At 45.5% G+C, this 9345-nt stretch overlaps 1 long non-coding RNA gene across 2 annotated transcripts; it reads left to right on the forward strand.

Moving 5' to 3' along the window:
• The first annotated feature begins 3806 nt into the window (after positions 1-3806).
• Positions 3807-8363, forward strand: LOC102136983 (uncharacterized). Of its 2 annotated transcripts, none has more exons than XR_006695164.3 (4): positions 3807-3931; positions 4899-5098; positions 6833-7125; positions 7409-8363. It is a non-coding gene; the product is annotated as an uncharacterized lncRNA (long non-coding RNA). The 2 variants fall into 2 exon arrangements; XR_006695163.3 differs by having other exon boundaries at positions 3807-3926.
• The last annotated feature ends 982 nt before the right edge of the window (positions 8364-9345 follow it).

Genomic DNA, 9345 nt, shown 5'->3' on the forward strand with positions numbered 1-9345 from the left:
CGTGTCTTTTTCTGAAACCATATCTTGAGATATTTTACCCTGGAGTGTGTGTTTTCCATTTGTAAATTCAGATATGAACGAGGAGAATTAGTAAAACAGGGTTGACAATGAACTCTGATTGGGCTGTGGGGAGTGAAGTGTGAGAGTTCAAGGGGACTGATGCCTGTGAGTTATAGGAAGAAAGAGAAAAAGGCTGCTTTGGTGTGAAGATTGGCAGAGGAAGCTCACACATCTGCTACAGCATTTCAGGGGATGATTGAGAAGGGGAACCTAGTGAGCAATCGTGATGTCAAGCTGTAGCTTACTGAAAGCGCAAAGTAAGGGAAAGAGCTTTATGGCTTAAACAACAAATAAGAAGTATCAATGTATGGAAAATAGGATGAATAGGACAAACATAGTCCAATCAATATTTTCATCAGCACTCCTTGTACCATGGAGTTCTTTTGTAAACATGAGCAGGGACCCAAAGACAGTACAGAGAAAATGAGATGAAAAATTGTAAGGAACATTACCTATTCTAGGTTCCCTAGAAATGGAATCCCACTTGCTTAGATTTGTCTGATTCTTCTCTTTTTCAGACTAGAATCTTTTGTTTTTTGAGACCTTCATGCCTGGCCTCTATGCATCCTGGGGATGATGGAATGCTGTCTGATGGAGCAGCGCAAGCTCCATTGGATCCCTGTCAGCCAGTGAGTCACCTGCAGCCAAGGAGCTACAGCCCAATGTGTGATCAGGTTTCCCGGTCTGAACTCGGAAGAGTTAGTTGTCCAGGAATGTTCAATGGGAGATGAAGGGGAAACCTGTGATTAGATGGGTGTGTTTCTTTGGTTCTACGATGGGTTGTATGCTTTTAATGCTGTTGATGGAGGTGTATTTTATTAGTTTTCTAGTGCCGCTGCAAAAATATTCCAGAGACTATCTGACTTAAACACTGTGTATTTTTCATCTCACAGTTCTGGATACCTATTGTCACCTTTTTGTAAGGAGAGCAACCCTGTTGGGCAGGGTCAATCCTCATAATTTCACTTTAACCACATGACCTGACTAGAGACTCTCTCCAAATAAGGTCACATTCTAAAACACTGGGGGCTGGGACTTCTTCCTGTGAATTGTAGGGAAACACAATTCCATCCATAATAGTACATCCTCTGCATCCACTGCACGGCACAAATTAACATCCTCACGTAGAAAATACATTCATTTCATCACAACATCCCCAAAGTCTTAACTCACTCCAATATCAGTTCTCCAATATCTCACCTGATAATCTGTATCTGGAATGGGTGAGTCTCCAGGTATGACTCATGCTGAGATGGGAAGTTTCTCCACCACTGCACCTGTGAAGCTAGACAAGTTATCTGCTTCTGAAAGACAATTGTGGGACTGGTACCGAATAGGGCTTATCAAACGAAGAGCAGGAAATCTGAAAAACTACTGGAGTACATGGGCCCTAAGCACTTTTGAAACCTAGTGGGAACAAATTCTGTTACATTCTAAGGATGGAAAAGATTCTGCTTGGGCTCAATGGTCTGTCCTTCAGGCCCAGTGGGGTAACAGCTTCACACCCTAAGCCCTGGGCAGTGGGGTGGGAGCTCTTCCCCCAGCCTGGGCTGCTTCAGCCCATCCCTCTGAAACCGAGGAGGTGGGACAAATGCTTGGAACTCAGGAGGTGACCTCCGTTTCTGGGACCAAGAGAGAGATGTCCCAGTCCCCTAGTAATGTGCCCCTGGTTCTTGGGGGAAGTGAAGGCCACGCCAACCTCTGATCCAACTTTGGAGTCCTACTTCCCTGTCTCGAAAATGAAGAAATGGTCACAGCTGGGTACCTCAGTCAGTCCCTTTCTTGCAGGTACAATCCAGGAACTCCAACAGCCTCCTTTCATTTCATCCCATTTTTGTCCCCGTTCAGTCCAGTCTGGCAACATTTTTTCTGGTATAAAATTCTCAAAAAATCGTTGGCTTCCCATGGAATTCACATGAGTCCAGCCCATCAGACAAGAAGGTGTCTACAGATCTTCCTTGAATATCCATATCTCCCATATCTGAATTCCTAACTTCTGCAGAGATGGTTGATTGGATCCGTGAGACACATGCCTCTCCTCTTAGGCTAATAGTTTTCCAGGCACACCCTCGCACCTGTTTCCAGGACCAGGTATCAGCATACTTTGAGTACCTTCTGAATCATCCAATGCTGGTTTCCTTCTCCTCAGTGCTTCGTTGGCTAATTTCTCTCTCTTCTCTCCCATTTACTATATGCATCTAGGAGTAACCAGATTAAATACTAAATACTTTTCTCAGTGTGTCAGTGTGTTGGCCAAGACTCACCCTGGTCCTCCTAAGTTTTGCTGAAAACTCAAGTCACAAAAGGCAGATCCATAGGACATAAAGCATACCAGCTCATTCGAAGTGTATCCCTAGGAGCCTTTAGTGTTAATAGCCGAAGATACATGGGAAACAATCTATTTTTATGCCTGGGCTCAAAGGAGTACGGACAGTTGTGTAGAAATATGATGGGACAAAAAGGCTATGATCTAATGCTAATAGACGGAGTCGGGGAAACCCTGCAAGGCCTGTCCATCTAGACTCTGCTTGCCCTATCTGATCACACAGTCCTTCCTCCCGGATTTGGGGCAGGACACCCTCTGGAATGGGGGTCTTGTGACTTCCATTCAAACAAGATAGGTTAGATCATTTCTTCATGGACAGTTTTTACATGAAAATGTGGAAAACATTACAATATCGTCTCTAGGTTTTGTGACTATCTTTAGAAAAAAGAGCTTCTGGTTTCAAGGACCTACCTTTGGGAAGAGGGATTCTGGTCTCTATATTTAGCCCCTGGGGCTGAATGGGACTGAGAGACAGGAGGACCAAGAATGTCAGAGAAAATCTTCTTCACCTGAAACTACTTCTGAAGCCCTCATTTTGGGATACTGGGCCCTGAGCTCCAATGCTAGAAATCAGCTACATGGGCAAGTTCACCACTTACAATTTCTACTTTCCTCAGAGACACTCAGAACACAATACAGCCCAAACCTTTGCCACTATAAAACTAGGATCGCCTTTCCTCATGCTTCCAGTAACCTCTTCCTAGTCTCCATCTGAAAACACACCACAAGCACCTTTAATACACATAGTGCTAGCAACATTTCTGTGATCATGATATATGTATTCTCTAAGTCAGAGATCCTTTCTCTACAGCAAAGAATTCTTTCTTAACCCTCGTTTCAATTGCATTTGGTGTTCATATTTCCCCCCGGCGTTTCCTTAAGACACTCTAGGCTTCTTGTGTCATGCATGTCAAAACGCTTCCAGCCTGTATGCATTACCTAGTTCCAAAACCTCTTCCAATCTTCCAGATGTTCCTTATCACATCATCCCACTGCTTGGTCACAGAATCTCTAGTAGTTTGATAGGGATATTCTGACAAAGTACCACAAACGTGGCGGCATAAACAGCAGAAGTTTATGGTTTACATTTAGGCAGGCTGGAAGTCCAAATCAAAGCGCCAGCTGGGTTGGTTCCTTCTTAGTAGTAAGAGGGAAGAATCTCTTCCAGGGATCTTTCCTTGGTTTGTAAATGGCCCACTTCTCCCCATGCCACTTCACATTTTCTTCCCTGGACGCATGTGTCTGTGTCTGAATTTCCCCTTTTGGTATGAGGCAGAGCAAGTGCTCAACCCTGCTCACTCTCAAGTAGGGCGAGCTCTGCGTTCCACGCATTCTTCCACTCCTGTTCTGCAACCACTCCAGTTCCAAACAAGGTGGGTTGTACTAGGAATCTTCTCTAAATCATATTCCCCATCTCTTTATTCCTTATTTCTTCCTCCAGGAGCCCGCTCTCTCTTGGGAGAGCTGTGGATCCTCACTCAGCATTGTGTGTCAGGGTTTCCAAAGACCTGATGTGTGAGGCTTCTTTGCCTTTTCATAGGTAAGGTGAGCACATAATTTCTTGTCTAATAAATGTGGGGGCAGCATTTGGAGTGAATGGGGCACTAGGAATCATTGGGTTGGGACGATAGGCAAAACCTGTATGTGTGGCCACTCTTCTGGGGAACGATCTGGGGATAGAATAAAAACATTCCTTGGGGTTTGGAACACATAGATTGGTGGGCAGTGAAAGCGATTTTCTTTTAATAGCATGTTTTTCATGATTTCTTCTCTTTAAGATTCCTGTGCTTTTGTTTCCTGGAGACAACAGGTGTGGCTAGGCTGCATTAACATGGGAAAGAGGCACAACACCATTAGAGCATCTGTTTGGGTCTCTGGAATCATGTGAGCTAGTGGGACCTGACTCGATAGCAAGAGTCATTGAGGGCATGGGATTGGGGGTCAGAGGAGACCTGAGCTCAGACCCCAGCTGTGCCTCTTACTGGCTATACTGCCTTGGGCAAGTGGCTTGACCTCTCTAAGCCTCAGTTTCCTCCTCTGTGGAATACGGGTCTAGAAGGTGCTTGTGAAGATCCAGGGTGATGATGCAGATGGGGTGCCAGATACATAGTCAGCAACCAATGAATGTCGGCTGTACCTGGTCCCAATTCCGAGATTCACGCCCTCTGGAAATCGCAGGTGGTGGGGGTGGGATCCAGTGCCAGACAGCTCTATGAACACGCTCTCCTGGCTACCTGGGCTTCATCTGTTTGCTTAGGACTGACAGTGAGATAAGAGAGGATGATTCCCCCCGCCCCGAGCCACATGTTAGTGAAGCGGTAGAGATAATGCTGCTGTGAGTCCTGACGGAAAGTTGCTGGGGAGCATCTTTAAAGTGCTCCTGGCTTGGTACACTACCCACTCGGGGCTTTGTGGCAAACTATTCCCCCTGACTGCTACGGAACCTGGCTTCCAATACCATCTCCTCGCCCCTGCCCACCATCTCCCTATCTGAATCCTATTCACTTTTCAGGTCTTGGCTCAAATGCTGCCTCCCCTATGAAGATGTCCTGACCCTCCCAGCCTAGAGTGACTGCTCCCTCCTTGAGTCTCAGGATCTCCAACTGTGACATGGGCATACTGTTTGCAACATACCCACAGATGGATTGTGATGAGGAAGGAAAGAGAGAGTCCATGTAGCATGCTAAGTGTAGTGTCTGGTGCAGGCCTGTGGTGAGTACCCTGCCTCTTCCTCTTCCTCCCCTCGGAACCCGCAGCATGCAGGCATGGTGGCCTTGATCACATGCTGTCTTCTCTTGATAGTCATTGGGGAACATGCCTGTGCTAGTTGCCCCTCAGTTGGAATGTCACAGATGATGGGGGCCACATCTCATCCTTCCTTACCTTCCAGCATCCAGCACTACAATAAACGCCATCGCAACCATTTTTCATTGGGCACCTTAGGGTACCATGTGGCAGGCACTTGGCTATGCATGTAATGCACATAAGTGTAGTCCTCACTCTTTTTTCCTTCTAGCTGTCTTTCAGGATGCGCAGGTATTGATTCTTCTTTGAATTATATCAGACAGATTGGGTCAACCGCTACCAAGGTCTCATAATGTGGAAGTGGCCCTGACAGGCATCAAGTCCTATGCTAGGTTAAGTTTCTAGTGAATGCCTGTGAATGGTTGGTTTGCAGGAGGGACAGACGTAGAGCCCAGAATAGGAGTGCCTGCCCTGTGACTTTTACCCAGCAGAGGTAGGCCTGCTTGACAGAAAGCTGTAGGCAACAAAGACATAGGACTCAGTGGGTTCTCGAGCTCAGGTAAGGAGATATAGTCGCTCCAGGACAGGGGGGGAAGTGGAGAGGGGATGGTTCAAGCTAAACCTCAAGGCAGTTGTCCCAGGGAATTCCACAGTGGCTCCAGGATCCCCCAAAATAGTAGCAGATGACCCACCCACTGGCCATCCTCAAGGTGAACTGTAGAACAAGCCCGGGTCAAGCAAGCCTCCTTGGAAAAGCTTTGTTCGCATAGAGGATGTTGAATCCCTTGAGATTCCAAGGTGGGCATTTCACTGCCACAGATCCTTGAGAGAGATCCAGGCCACAGGATCACCCATGGGACCTATGATGCAATGAGGAGACAGGCTCCACTGTGCTTAAGTGGTCCTAACAAGTAGAAGCCAGAAGAGCCTCAGTCAGTGCTATTTATTCACCCGACACTTAAGGTCATTAGGGAAGGTCCCAGACGCCTGGTACCTTGGAGGGGCTGACTGGAGGGCTGAGCTCAGCTGGGCCTCTGCACCTCTCCAAGGCCCCTCAGAGCATATCACTGTGGTATCTCCAGCAGGAAAGGACGACTTCTTAGTTAGCAGCTCAGAGCTCTCAGACAGCCAGGCGAGGCACTAGTCCTCTGAAAGGTTACCTGTGGGACAGGCTAACGTCCATCATTCTCCATGTGTCAAAGCCATCAAGGGCCTGTCAGGAGCCCAGAGGGAGGGGCAAACAGATGTGACCAATGGGCCAATAGGAGGAGCATTCAGGAATGAGCAGCCTTTCTGAGATGCAGCCTATTCAGGACACACTTCTTGAGATACTTCTGGGTGGCACACACAAGGTATGTGCATAAGAAGAGGTCCTTTACTCTCTGGGTCAAAGTGGTAGGCTCTCGAATGGTTTTCCATTGGACCTATCACTATCAGGGTGACATCTCCCATTTGGTGAATCCTTCTCCATGCCTTAGTGATTGCCCTTAAGTGACATGAAGTTTCTAACCATTATAGACACACTTTCTCCCTTCTGGAGCCCTGGCCAAACATAAACAGACATGCAGAGTAACAGTAAGGAGAATATGGGGAGTCAGTACTTCTTAATAGGCACTTGACTGGAACCTGGTCTCAATATCTGATCCTCCAGATTTGGGGCCCCTGAGTGTTCCGAATTCCCTCATCAACCTCTTCTTTCAGGACTCTCCAGAATCTGACACTCCAATGACAATCCATCCCTCTCTATGGAGCCTACGACAGCACACATGTCTGCGTCCTAGAGAGGACAGGTTTCAGGTCACCGGAGGAATTTAGGGAGTGAGAATTGTAGGAGCGACCTTATCCCAAGCTGTTTGAACAAGCCCTGTGGGCCAATGGCCATGGCCCAGGAGCCACAAGGCTTTCATGGACTGAGCCAGTGGAGAGTGGGGTTTGGACTCCTCTGATTGGACGTTTCCATCCTCCCAACGATGCGTTAGTTCCAAGTCTTGAAGGTGGGTATTTCCAGAAATAAAACAATATAACCTGGAAAAGAACAGACAGAATCAGATACATTAGAAATAGTTGGAGTAATAACTTCAGTTTCTAGGGAGCTTGGAGAGGTGTTGCTTCTTGAACTGTGTGATTTACTTATGTCATCAAAAACAAATACATTTTGTGGATGGGTGATACTAAGATATTTGTTCTTTGTATATGTCATATATGTGTGTGTGTTATATATATGTTTTTATAATATATATATTTATATATTTTTTTATTTTTATTTTCTTATGATAGGGTCTTACTTTGTCACCAGGGCTGGAGTGCAATGGAGTTATCTCGCCTCACTGTAGCCTGGATATCCTGGGTTCAAGCGATTCTCCTACCTCAGCCCCATAAGAAGCTGAGACTACAGTCATGTGTCACTGCACCTGGCTAATGTGTGTGTGTGTGTATGTGTGTATTTTTTTAATTTTAGTAGAGACGGGTTTCTCCATTTTCCCCGGGCTGATCTTGAACTCCTAAACTCAATTTATTCACCCTCCTTGGACTCCTAAAGTGGTAGCATTACAGGCACTATGCCGGGCCCTAGATATTTAAATGACTTCCATAATATGGGTCCTGTTGTGAAAAACAACCTGGTGGGTTACGTTTGTCGTATTAATACATCTGTTTTCTAGGTTGACTGTTGTCAGAAGCAGTAAAGCCGTTACCTTATAGGTTGCCTTTTCCGTAAACCTCACCATCAGATCATGAAGGCTCCCTAGGTGTCCATTTTCCTCCTGCGCCCACTGAAGTGAAAAATCAGATGTCCTTACTTCCCCTTGGATCTTCAGCATCAAACCCCATTTCCCCCATCTCCTTCCTAAATTTCATTAGTGTCAGTCAGCCTTGAGCTTTCAGGCTTCAAGTCTACAGCCCGCTTCTGATGCATTTTTTAATGTTGTATGGACAAACACTGGCATTTTGAAGCAACAGCAATGAGCATGATAGAAATTAGGTCATTTGTAGAGAAATTATGTTTTTTTTTTTCACTCTGATGTGCAGAGATCTGCTTTGGAAAGTGTGCACATGTCCGCAGAGATCCTTTGGCTTCCAGAAGTTTTAGACAAACTCAAGGCACCACCGAGCAGGATTGAATTGCAGTTGAATTCTGGTAGTTTCTCCTGATCTGCTTGGGAAAAAAAATGTTTTTCCAAGTCTTTTCATGATGCTTGTTTAATTCCCCAGAATAAAAATAAGTAGTGATTCTTCTGAGGTGGCTCTTTATGCTAAATCTTCACACTCATGATATATGCAAAAATACAATATATATAATAAAATTACTCAACATTCAAGTAGACTTGAAAAAACATGGGGAGGGATCACCTTATTTCCCTTCATCAGTCACCAGTGTTCTCTTAACATACTGGAAGAGGCAGGAAATATTCACACCCAATTCAGGATTCTTGTGTCTTATGGGTTCTGTGTGTCCCCTGTTGCCCCTGCCCCACCAAATACATGAATTGGACTCCTACCTAACCTCTCATCTCTATTCTACTTAAAGATTGTTTCTTTACTGGGATACTCAAGTTAAATTACATTCATTAGGGCGGGCTCTACCCCAAAATGTCTAGCATGCATTGTGCCTATGAAAAGGGGAAATTCAGACACGGAGACATGCGTACAGGCAAGAAAATGTGAAGTGCCATAGGGAGAAGTGGGCCATCTACAAGCTAAGAAGAGATCCCTGGAAGAGATCTTTCCCTCTTTCTACTCAAAAGGAACCAACCCAGCTGACACTTTCATTTGGACTTCCATCTTCCATAACCGTGAACAATAAATTCCTGCTGTTTAAGCCACCAGGTGTGCAGTACATTGACAGGATAACAGACGAAACTAATAGGGACTCCATTGCCATGCAGTGGGGCTATTCAATAACCCACGTCTGAAAGAGCGGAAGCGGTTTTGGAACTAAGTTAAGGATTGAGGCTGGAAACGTGTTGGCATGCATTACACAATAAGCCTAGAGTGTCATAAGGAGACAGCCTGGGGATATATGGAGGCCAAATGCAATTCAAATGAGGGTTTAGAAAGAATTATTTGCTGTAGAGAAAGGATCTCTGACTTAGAGAATACATATATGATGATCACCAATATATTGCTAGAATTATGAGTGTTAAAGGTGCTTGTGGTGAGTTATCAGACAGAAACTCAGAAGATGTATTGGAAGCTTAAGGAAAGGTGATCCTGGA

Source organism: Macaca fascicularis, chromosome X, assembly GCF_037993035.2.
Source record: "Macaca fascicularis isolate 582-1 chromosome X, T2T-MFA8v1.1".
NCBI classification, from domain to species: domain Eukaryota; kingdom Metazoa; phylum Chordata; class Mammalia; order Primates; family Cercopithecidae; genus Macaca; species Macaca fascicularis.